The sequence below is a fragment of the Ochotona princeps genome, chromosome 24 (assembly GCF_030435755.1).
Source record: "Ochotona princeps isolate mOchPri1 chromosome 24, mOchPri1.hap1, whole genome shotgun sequence".
In the NCBI taxonomy this organism is placed as follows: Eukaryota; Metazoa; Chordata; class Mammalia; order Lagomorpha; family Ochotonidae; genus Ochotona; species Ochotona princeps.
The window spans coordinates 23,136,593-23,148,214 of record NC_080855.1 but is presented as its reverse complement, the minus strand read 5'-3'; the positions used below and the strand labels follow the sequence as shown (position 1 = coordinate 23,148,214).

Here is an 11,622-nt window from a genome sequence, read left to right as displayed (position 1 = left end):
CTCTTGGTCTTCTCATCTTAGCTAGCCAGAGCCGTTCAGCCTTGATAAATCCCTCTCAGCGTGTTCTGAGCCTCTTCTTTCCCTCTAATTTTTAAGGAGTTGCATTTGGCATCCGGTAAATGACCTGAATCCCTGCCATCACTGGTTTCATTGCCATAGCTGCCTCATGAATTTTGAGCAATAGCTGGCGTTTTTTCCAAATCCTACCCTTTCATTCCCAGGCAATGAGAGTCTAAGCTGGTGGAACTTCTGCTTGCCAGCCAGACTTCACCTTATATCTTAGAGATTCTTGGATAGAAGGACCATGACCCATGCTCATGAGAAGCTGAGACCCTCAAGGGCTCAGCCACCCTCACGAACACCAATGAAAGGCAGAGAGGCAAGAGCGGCCTTGGATAAACAATCAAATGTGGGGATGTGTTTGATTCATTGTGTATTACTCCATTAGTTGTGTTGCCATGGTGACCTCTGATTATTTTTTTGGAACTGGGAGGATTAATCCTATTGAATTTTCTGTCCTAATAACTTAAGAAATTAATTTTCTATATTATAAAATTCAAATGCACAGTCTCATGGTCTAAGGTTTAACAAGTTAAACTAATTGCATTTTGGGTTTTGAAATGTTACTTCCCCCCCCCCCCCGCCCCGATGGCCAAAAGACAAAACTTACCAGCAGGCAAGCATTGTAGATTGTGTTCCTGTTCTGAAAGAATGCTGTTTATTCACGTGCACGCAAAAACAAGATCCTTGTGCATGTGCTAGAATTGTCTAGGAAAAGTGTGTAGAGAGCTGTTTTTCCTTGCTATGAATTTAAAAACCAGTCTGGTGAGCCTGTGGGTGTGTCCACAGTGTTTTTGTCCATGTTGGTTTCATATTCTCCTTGCTTCAGAGTCAAGAGCTAGAGGTGGTAAAATAGATGAGTGCTGTTGTGAAACTGGCCCAAATGGACTCAGGAAGCAACTTAGTGATCATCTGTGTCACTACCTTGATTTTCCATATGGCCAACTTAGGTCCCATGTATTCATGTGGCCCATGGTATGCCTTCTGATTCTTGTTCCTATATTTTCCGCCTGCCTCCACTGTTTGGATCAGACAATAAAACTCATTATTTTGCTTTGATTTTGCTCTTATTGTCCTTGATGAACAGGACCATCAAGGTAATGAAATATTTCTTTGCCAATAATTTCCCCTTTGCTACCCTCTTGAGCCCTACACAAATCCCAGGGGGAAGACTTCCCAGGCTCAGTTTTTTCCAACTGCAATATCCAAGCTCTTCTGCTACTGTCTCTTGTCTACCTGGCCACTGCTTCAAGATGATGATGGAAACTCTAGAACCTTATAGATACAGTGTGTCACCAACCTGGAAGAAAGCGTTCTGTAGATCTTTGTATTTTTATTGTTGTTATTGTTATTATTTTTATTTGAAAGGCAGATTTTTACATGCAGAGAAAGAGAGATAGAAAGATGGTCTTCCATCCACTGAATCACTTCCCAAATGGCCTCAAAGGCCAGAGCTGAGCTGATATGATCTAACCTGAAGCCAGGGGCCAGGAGATTATTCTGGGTTTCCCGTGTGAGGGCAGGAGCCCAGGGATTTCAGCCATCCTCTGCTGCTTTCTCAGGACATGAGCCGGGAGGTGGATTGAAAGTGGAGCAACTGCGATCTAAACCAGCAACCATAGGGGATGACAACGCTACAGGACAGAGGATTGGCCTGCTGTGTTACCTATACTGACCTTCGTAAAGTGATAGTGCCCATATTTGTCCTGCCCCAATGTTCAGGCTTTTCTCAGATCCAAGACTCACTCTTTCCACCTGTTTCACCACCATTATCTTCCCTCAGAGTGTGAAATCCAAATACAATCTATATGGTTAGAAGATACAATTCAGGTATATTTGGTTTTAAAGAGAAGAAACATTCAAATACTGCTAAAGGGCAGGAACTTTCAGTTTTATGTCTAGGATGCTTGGAGGGTACAAAGGGGTCAGAAGGAACTGAATCAGAGTTGGCCCTTTCAGACGAAGGAGCTGCTACAACCGATACAACTTTGTGTTCTGTGACATTGTCTTCTTCCATACTGATTGGTTTATTCTATTTGCTCATGTGCATGTCTCTTTCCACTTCAGCTTGCTTATGATCCATAAAGACTTCTGAGAGCTACTGTTCCATGACAACCTTTTAGTTCAGGCCCTGAAATTGGACATGGCAGTCAGTGCCTACTGAGGACAGCAGCTTTCAATTTCCACCAATGTATTTCAAAAATTTCATGCAAAAATGTAATTAAAAGATATATTTACTTTATTGTAAAACTTTTGAAATCTATGTTTTCGGGAGGTCTTTAAAATATCCTTAAAAAACTTGTATTACAAATATGCATGGACCTCAAACATTTTAGGTATCAACATTCTCATCTTTTAATTTCATTTTCCCCAAAACTCTTTGAAGAGAACTTACACTTCCCACTTGAGAAAATGAAGTTCCAGGGATGGGGTTTAAATTTGGCATTGACTAAACCGGAGATCCTTAAAGAGGAATAGCTACAATTTGGGCTAAAGAAGAGTTAAAGTCCTGGGTGGATCACACATTCTAAACAGCATAAAAGGGAAAAGACATCATTTGAATTCAAAATTAAATAGAAACTTTCAACTTCCAGCGGGTTATGTCGCAGTGGATTCGGGTGTATGTCAAAAATGCATTTAATATGCCCGCATTACCAAGCTTCATAGCTTAGCCCAGCCAACTCTGAACATTCTCAGGGCCCTTCCATTAACCTGTAACCGGGCAAACTCCTTAAGCAGAAAGCTGCTATATTATCTGGTGTTAAATATCTCCTGAGTGTGAGTGAACATTGTACTGCAAGTGAAAACAGAATGTTAGTGTGAGTATTTTTTCACACTATTGTGATGTCTAAACATCATTAAGTTGAACCATCATATGTTGGATGTCATCTGTAATTGGAAGTATTAGAGTGCAAAAAGCTAGGAAAATAATCCAAAAGAAAGTGCATGAGAGCCGCTGCCCTTAATAAATGACAGTTGTCAGGTGTTGGCACCTCAGAGGACCAGTGTTCAGCATCATGTTTGCCAGCTGGGGCTTTGTGAAAATGCCAGTTAGAGAGTCCCATAGATCCTGCAGTGTTTCTCATTGTATCTCAAAGGCCCTGATTTCTGAGTCATTCAACTTCAGTCCTTTAGGGAAACCCAGACCCTTATCTGCTGGAGATGCTGGGTTTTTTGTTTTTGTTTTTGCTTTTGTTTTGTTTTGTTTTGTTTTTTTTCATGTCCAGATCGTTAACACATCATCTTCAGCTACTTTCTCTCTAGTGACTGTTAGACTGCTTGCCTCAGGTGAAGCCGTCCGTTCGTCCATTCAGAAGAAAGATACGTGTGTTTACAATGCCATAGGCACCGCACTAACTGTTGGAGTTAGAAAGGCAGATGAGACTAACTGTGGCACTGTCCAGTGTGGGCTGAAGACCATTCATATGTTGTTCAATGCTTTCACGGTGCTGGCACAGGACTGAGATGAACACAGAAGCAGAAGTGACTTACGAGATAATCCAGGAAAACTTAATTAGAGAGGCGGTATTTGAAGAACCACTTGGAATATTACAAGCAGTTCATCAGTTAGAGAAAGCTTAGAGGGCATACTAGGTGGAAAGAACAAGTTGTGCCAAAGTACAGCTGTGTGAAAAAACACGACTGCTTTATCTGGAAGGAACAAAATCCAGTGTGAACTATCTTAAATCATAACAGAGCACACCATTAAAATCAAACGGGGTTTATTGAGTCACATGATTGGTAAATTCCAGAAGATGTTACATCCAAGAATGAAGATGCAGATCCACATAGAGTATCATCAACAACATCTATCCCCCTCTCTCTAGCTCTCATTCTCTCTTCTGCCTGTCCATCTACCTTCTGTCTGTTCATCCATCTTTCTCCATGCATAAATCCTAGATTTTGAATTTTGTTTTTTGCTTCAAGTGTTGGCAAACATGAGCCCTAGCAGTCACAAACTTAAACAAACAGAATCAAAAGCAAGAACACTTTCACCCACAACTCCAGGACAAGCCCCCAGTTAGATTGTTTATGTTTTTTTAGATCCATTGTCCATTGTCCATCTATGAGCCACTCACTGATACTAGGTAACTCCTCTGGTGCATAGCAGGGTTGCAAAGCCTAAGCCCCAGGTGCCATCTTAAGGCTTCAGAGCTTTTCTCAAACCTTCCTAGGAGTGAAGGGGGCATTGGGCATCGGGTGCTGGCTATTTTGGAAACCGGGTCAAGATGAAGAGGAGACTAACGTAGTACTGAATAGATGTTCAATATTGGTTATTATGATGTGGTGCTGGTGGTGATGTGGTTATCACACAACATTTCCTCTGCCCTATTTCTATCCTAGTGCACTTCTAAATGCCAGAAATCTTGAGCAGTTCTGTCTGAAAGAACGAGTTTTCACTTTACAAAATTGGCAATATACTAGTGAATATCTTTAGGAACATTCTAGTAGATACATTCATTCTGATAAATAACATACCAAGCCTGTGTGGCTATAGACATTATTACTCCATATGAGGTGAGTACGAATGTTTTCATTTCCAAAGGGTGGATCATCTATAGGAAATAGTAAATAGATAGATTTACTCTGTGTAACATTTCAATGCCAGTAATGGAATGGGGCACATGTACAACAGGTATCCAAAAGATTATATTTTCTCTGACATGATAGTCACCTCAGTTTGTGTAATTACACTGTGATCCTCACACAGTGACAAAATGACCTCATAAAATGTTTCTCTGAACGTGTTCCTGTTGTTTAGCATGAGCCCATCAGCAGAGCTGTGCAGCAGTACGTAGACATGGATCGCACAGTTGCACCATGGCTGTAGACCCTGTAACTAAAGCGGTTTGCAGTGAATAGACTCCAAATGGCCGGAACAGTCCATGCAAGAGAGCTTGGAAGAAGCAATGTTGGTATTCTTCTGGTTGGCCTGTCCATCTCACTCTGCACTCACTCGCTGGACCACCAGGTCTGCATCCAGGATGTTGAGTTCCTGCCGTCCGGACCTCTTCCCACACCTCAGTCCTGTGCTCAAAGACTGCCCAGGATTTCTTTTGGGGATGATTGTGTGGGCATCTGAGTGCCAGATAACCAAACACAATTTCCTTATTTCTTTTTTTTTTTTTTTTAAGATTTATTATTATTGGAAAGCCGGATATACAGAGAGGAGAAGAGACAGAGGAAGATCTTCCATCTGATGATTCACTCCCCAAGTGAGCCGCAACGGGCCGGTGCTGTGCCGATCCGATGCTGGGAACCTGGAACCTCTTCCAGGTCTCTCACGCGGGTGCAGGGGCCCAAAGCTCTGGGCCGTGCTCGACTGCTTTCCCAGGCCACAAGCAGGGAGCTGGATGGGAAGTGTAGCTGCCGGGATTAGAACCGGCACCCATATGGGATCCCGGGGCGTTCAAGGAGAGGACTTTAGCCACTAGGCCACGCCGCAGGGCCAGTTTCCTTATTTCTTAATTAAACTTGATTTTCCCACCGACTGTGCCAGTTGAAGTTTTAGCCTCCAATAGGTGCTTTGGGTTGGAGTCGTGGGCAGCACCGGTGGAAAAGCTCAGGGTCTGGTTTTCATCTTGGATGACCTCAATAGTCACCAGACGCCTTTAGATTCCACCTGATCATCCTCAGAGGCTCGCTGAGACAGCACTTTCTTCAGGTATCCTGAACCAGGCCACACTCCCAGAGCCCTTGGATCACTGGGCACACGACTCCATTAAAGAACAGAAGGTATCCTATATCAGCCACTTCAGGCATGGACACCTCGAATGGATGTTTTTGTCTGATCCCTGTTCCCGCAAAACCTTAAAGAAATTCTTTACTGTAAACTTTCATCAAAAGCAAAAATCTCAGGGGACAGTGCCATAGCTCAGTCGTTAATCGTCTGCCTGCAAGTGCTGGCATCCCATGTGGGCACCAGTTCATGTCCCAGCTGCTCCACTTCCAATTCAGTTTCATGTTTATAGCCCGGGAAAGCAGTGGAGGCTGGTTCAAAGCCTTGGGACCTTATACCCATGTGGAAGGCCCAGAAGAGGCTCCTTGCTTTGGACCGGCACAGCTGCAGCCACTGTGGTTATTCGGGGAGTGATTCAGTGGATGGAAGATCTTGGTCTTTCCTTTTCTCTATAAATCTGCATTTCTGATCAAAATAAATAAACCTGAAAAAAATCTCTAGCAAACTATGTGTCTAAATGATCAAATTTCCACATGGTCTAAATGTATGAATTTATCACAGATCTCTGGTGATCCTGATATAAAGCTTGCATGGACCAGCAGTACTTAAGAATGGCCATGACCAGCCAACAGACAGCAGAATGACCCCTCTTTCTGCCCATCAGTGTCCTTTTCCTTTCCCCCAGCCCTCAAGTACTTTCTCCCTAGCTGTCAGGTGGTCCTTTCCTTTGTCCCAAGTTCCTCTTTGCCCTGTCAGTATGTTCCTCTCTGCAAGGAACTCTGAGTTCCATCTTTCTTCGCCCAGCAGCATCACTTTTGGCTGAAGCAAAAGACCAGAGCTGGCAAAGCAAAATCAATCCCCCCCCCCCACACACACTTGCTTCATAGGACGCTTGTCTCTTGGAATCTGTGAGGGAGTGCTTCCAGCACATTCCTCAGAATCGACAGATTCTCAAATCCTTGACATAAAAGTGCTATTATTTGCATGTAACCTATGCAATTCTTCTATATGCTGAGAACCAGGTCTGAATGACTGATAATGCTTAATGCAATGTAAATGCCATGTAAATAATTATTATACTATGTGTGCAGAAATAATGACTAGAAAAAAAGGCACATTCAACGTAGGGGCAATAATTTTTTCTGAATATCTTCGATCTCCGATGGGTCTAGTTCACAGATGCAGAACCTGGGGAGATAAAGGGTGACTGCATTTATTAATACCAAATGAAAATCAATCAAATTTTTATTAAAATCTCCCAAAGTTGTTTAATTCAAACTGCCTCAAACTTCATGCATACTTGAAATAAACAGGTGTTTTTGTGATTATGTAACTGTTATAATCTTTTTGAGAAAACAACTTGGTGATTGACTTTTGGGAAGCTGACCATTCATTGGACTGATTTCAGAGATCTACAGTTTCTCTGACTGTTTTATCCTATCTAGCTGCACCTCCGGCTCTGTCGACCTCAGACACATTCTTACAGTGTTCCGAAAGCCTCTGTCTTCACTTACACCTGCTCCTTTTTGCATCTCTCTGCCGTCTCCTCTCACGTCTTTCATTTTCAGACAGACTTGCACATGTGCACATATGTATGGAGTACACACAGAGGCACATCTATTTCTCTGCATATGAGTGTGATCTTGAGAGCAAGCCTCATGCACACTCTCTCCTCTGTAGTGCATCTCTTACACTGTCCTTTCTTCCTCTTCTTCCTCTTTCTCCTCCTTCTCTTTTTTTTCTCCTCTACCTCCCCCTCATTCTTATTGCAAAGCTTCTTTCCTTTCCAAAGCTTCTCACTCTTTTTCTCCATTTCTCTGCTAAAGCCCATCTCTCTTTTTCCCTGCTGGCCATCCAGCTCAGTGCTGCCAGACTCCTTTCCTGACAGGGCGTGGTGAGGAGGGTAGCTGAAGGACAGTGTCAGGAGACTGGTGCCAACCGCAGTTCCCACGTTTGGGCAGAATGACTCTGATGGGGCGACTTCAGCAAGACCTGAGCACTTACTGCTGCTGCTGAACTTCTCCTCATCCTCACTGTGTCCACAAATTAATAGCCATTAAAACCACAGTGAAGGCTTCCAAAGAAATTATCTCTTTGGTCAAATAGGCCCATAAGCAACTGTTTAAAGGTAAGGGTGGAATGTTAAAACTTCTGACTTTTTTTGTTAGAGTCTCTATCAATATGACTCTGCTTTCTGTCCTTTGTGACTGAAGCTTAACTTTCTTAACATTTTAAAATTCATTTTGGATGGATGGATGGATGGATGATGGATAGATGATGGATGGATGGATGGATGGATGGATGGATCAATTGATCGATAAAAGTAGAGACAGATTAAAGTGGAGAGGGCTCAGAGAGAAACTCCCAGCTGGCAGTTCACTCCTCAAATGCCCAGAAAACTTAGCGAGGTTGAAGGCAGGAGCAGGACACAATTCAGGTCCCCGACATGGATGGCAGGAGTCAAATCCGCTGAGCCACCATGATGAACTCCCAAGGTATGAATCAGCAGGAACTGGAGTCAGTAGCTGAAGATAAGAGTACTATGGCATGGGATTCATTGATCCAGTGACTGAATCATGAGACCAAATACCCACACATGCAGTTTAACTCTCTGGTGTTTTCCAAATTATTAGCCAATGTAGACATTTTTCAGAGCTCTGTTGTCAATCCTTGCCAGTGAACTGGCCATTCTGAGGATTCTTCTTCTCCAAGTCTGGATTACCCAGGGGCATAGGTGTGATTCCAGCTGTGTGGTACAGACCCCACGTGTGTAGGTTTTGCAGTGTGTAGGTGACTGAGCCTGTGTGTTTTCAGGCACACTGGAGTTTTCACACACGCCTCTCACTAAGTGGGTTGATGGGAGTTTTGTTTGGGAATGTTGTCTTGTTGAGTTTTTCAGCTTGGGTATGGGCTTTTGAATACATCCCAGTGCTGTAATTGAACAGATTACTTGACTCTCTTATGGCAGCTATGTTGCTTTCCAGCTCAGTATAAAAGATGGGGAACGTCTTTCTTGTCTCAAGCAGGCATTCTAGTTATGAATAACCCAAATGCAATAATTAGGTGCCGTAAAAGGAAACTCAGGAAATGCACTTCCAACATCCCTACCTTCAGAGAACAGGCAGGTGGAAGCAAAATGCAGGAGTCCTCCAGGCCTCCGAAGGCACACTTTAGATGTCAGCAGTGACAGTGAGGCTGAAGTAATTGGGTGATGCAAGTGGAGTAGAGCTGGGTCCAGGAAGGGAAGGAAATCTTTATATCTAAGCCCGATTCAGGCGTGTTCTCTGAATGCAAGTGGCAAAAGCAACTCTTGCTTCTTGTTCAGCACCTTCCTTTGTCCTGCCTTCAAGGGAAGTCCCGTAAGTCTTCCCAAAAGAGGATTAGAAGCAACATTTTCCAGGTCATCACAACAAAACAGGAGGACTTAACCTTTCCTTTGAGGTTTGTGATGTACAGTCTGTCTGTAGTCTGTGTCCCCCCAGGGGTTTTACCTGCAAAGAGTGTGCCTCGGGGCTGTGTGTGCTTCAGTGTGAAGGCATATGTATTGCTGTTTGGGCTGGTGTTCCAGGCTGGCTGAGACCAGGAGCAGCCACAAAGATGATGATGCTGTGTGACTGTGGGAGTCTGGGTGAGATTTGCCAACCATAGGACTATGGCTTTGTGTGGTCATTAGCCTCCAGTGTAAGATTCTTTATATCTATACTATTTATAGATATATCAATATTGTATATATAAAGACTGTATATATTTTTACTTGAAAATCAGAGTTACAGAGAGAGGAGGGGAGAGAGGGAGGAAGAGGAAGAATGAGACAGAAAATGAGAGAGAGTGAATCTTCTATCCACTCTTTCACATATACACATATACCCTCCCTCTCCAAATGGTCACAGAAGCCAGAGAAGAGCTGGTCCAAAGCTGGGAGCCATGAGCTCCCTCCAGGTCTTCCACGTGGGAGCAGGGGCCCAAGGGTCTTTACTGCTCTTCCAGGCCATAAGCAGAGAGCTGGATTGAACATGAATGTGTGCCCATATGGGATGTTAATTTGCTATGCCACCACACGGGCCTCTAGTGTAGGGTTTTTTTTAAAAAAACAAATTAATTAATTTTTTTATTGTAAAGAAAGATTTACAGAGAGAAGGAGAGTCAGAGAGAATGAAATTCCATCTGTTGGTTCACTTCCCAAGTAGCCACAGCAATGACCAGAGCTGAGCTGATCTGAAGCCAGGAGGGTTTTTCCTGGATTTCCCAAGTAGCCGCAGGATCCCAAGGCTTTGGGCTGTCCTTGACTGCTTTTTAAGGTCACAATCAGGGAGCTGGATGGGAGGTGGAGCATCAGGGACACGAATTGGTACCCATATGGGATGCTGGCGTGTACAAGGTGAGGATTTAACCACTGAGCCATCGCTCCGGATCCTTTGATATGAAATTCTTTACATGACTCTGAGCTAATCCATGAATATATGTGGCTTCATTTGGACGCACATATCGTGTATGAATTATAATCTGGCCAAGTTTAGGATCACAGGGTGATTAACGTTCATGCACAGACACACATAGAATTTAGAAATGCGTAGGACCATTTTTGACTGGGGTGTGTGTGTGTGTGTGTGTGTGTGTGTGGCAAGACAGGTGCATTCCATGTAACATTACACATACACAAGTAAAGTAAGTAACAGGGAACACACATTGTGGCATATCACATGAAGCAACCACCTGCTCCACTAGCATTTCATGTCTGTTGGGCTTCTGATCCAGCCCCCTGCTGATGCATGTGGAAAAGCCAGGGAAGGTGGTGCATGTGGGAGACCTAGTTGGAGTGCTGGGTATTTAGTTTGTATCTGGGCCAGCCAGATAGATGGATTCCCATTTGGTCCATCTGGGGGTGACCCAGTAAATGAAAAACTCTATATCTCTCTCTCTGTCAGCCAACCTTTCAAGTAAATAAATGTTTAAAAATATTATAAAGTAAGCCAAGAAAAATGCACAACTAGTCTTATATCCTCTCCTCACCTGCAGACACAAATCTAGCAACAAAAATATGCTGGGTCCATACTTACCTGGCAGGGGAGATACCATGATCACGAAGGTGGTTTTCCCAGGGCGAGGCTCACCCATTGCACTCTGGGTGTGTTGACCCCTGCGATTTCCCCAAATGTGGGAAACTCGACGGCGTAATTTGTGGTAGTGGGGGACTGCGTTCACGCTCTCCTCTGAAAAAAAAATTTAAAAAAATATGCTGGGTCCAACGGAATCTTGCACCAGCATCTGAAATGAACTTTAACATATTACACATCTACAAATGTAGAAAACGTGCCCTTCTCAGTATCTCTGGAGCACCACTTGCTGATTTTTTACATACATGAACATCTTTTGGGACCCCTGTGTCGGTACATATTCTGCTCAGTGGGACTGGGGTAGAGCCTGAACTTCTTCGTGTCCAATGAGTTCTCAGGACACATCAATGCACTGGGTTATAAAGTTCTAAAACACTGGCTGTCAAACATGGATGGACACACTGACATCATTCAAGGACCTAGAAAAATGGTGCTTGAGTCCCAGCACCAGAGATTTTAATGTAATCGTAAGGGAATGATGATGAGGTATGGAGACTGCTCAGATCACGCCAGATAACTCGCAAGGAGCAAATGTTACTAAGAACTACTACCATTCTCCTTGACATTATGGCCTCGTTGAGGTCATCTCACAGGATAGCCCAACGTCTGACAATATCTCCCAGGCAACACACGTTCACACAGCCCTTAGCCGGCGACCACAAGCACTGACCCGGTCCAGACGCCCCTTCTTGCTCATGAATTTAAGAGGGTAGTGTTTTTTTGTTTGTTTGTTTGTTTTTTGTCTATACTTAACAAGGTATGAATTGC

The 11,622-nt window shown here is 43.6% G+C and overlaps 1 non-coding gene across 1 annotated transcript; it reads left to right on the top strand.

The window, feature by feature from the left end:
* The first annotated feature begins 10,789 nt into the window (after positions 1-10,789).
* On the top strand, positions 10,790-10,953 carry LOC118757802 (U1 spliceosomal RNA). The gene has a single exon (XR_004995370.2). It is a non-coding gene; the product is annotated as a U1 spliceosomal RNA (small nuclear RNA).
* The last annotated feature ends 669 nt before the right edge of the window (positions 10,954-11,622 follow it).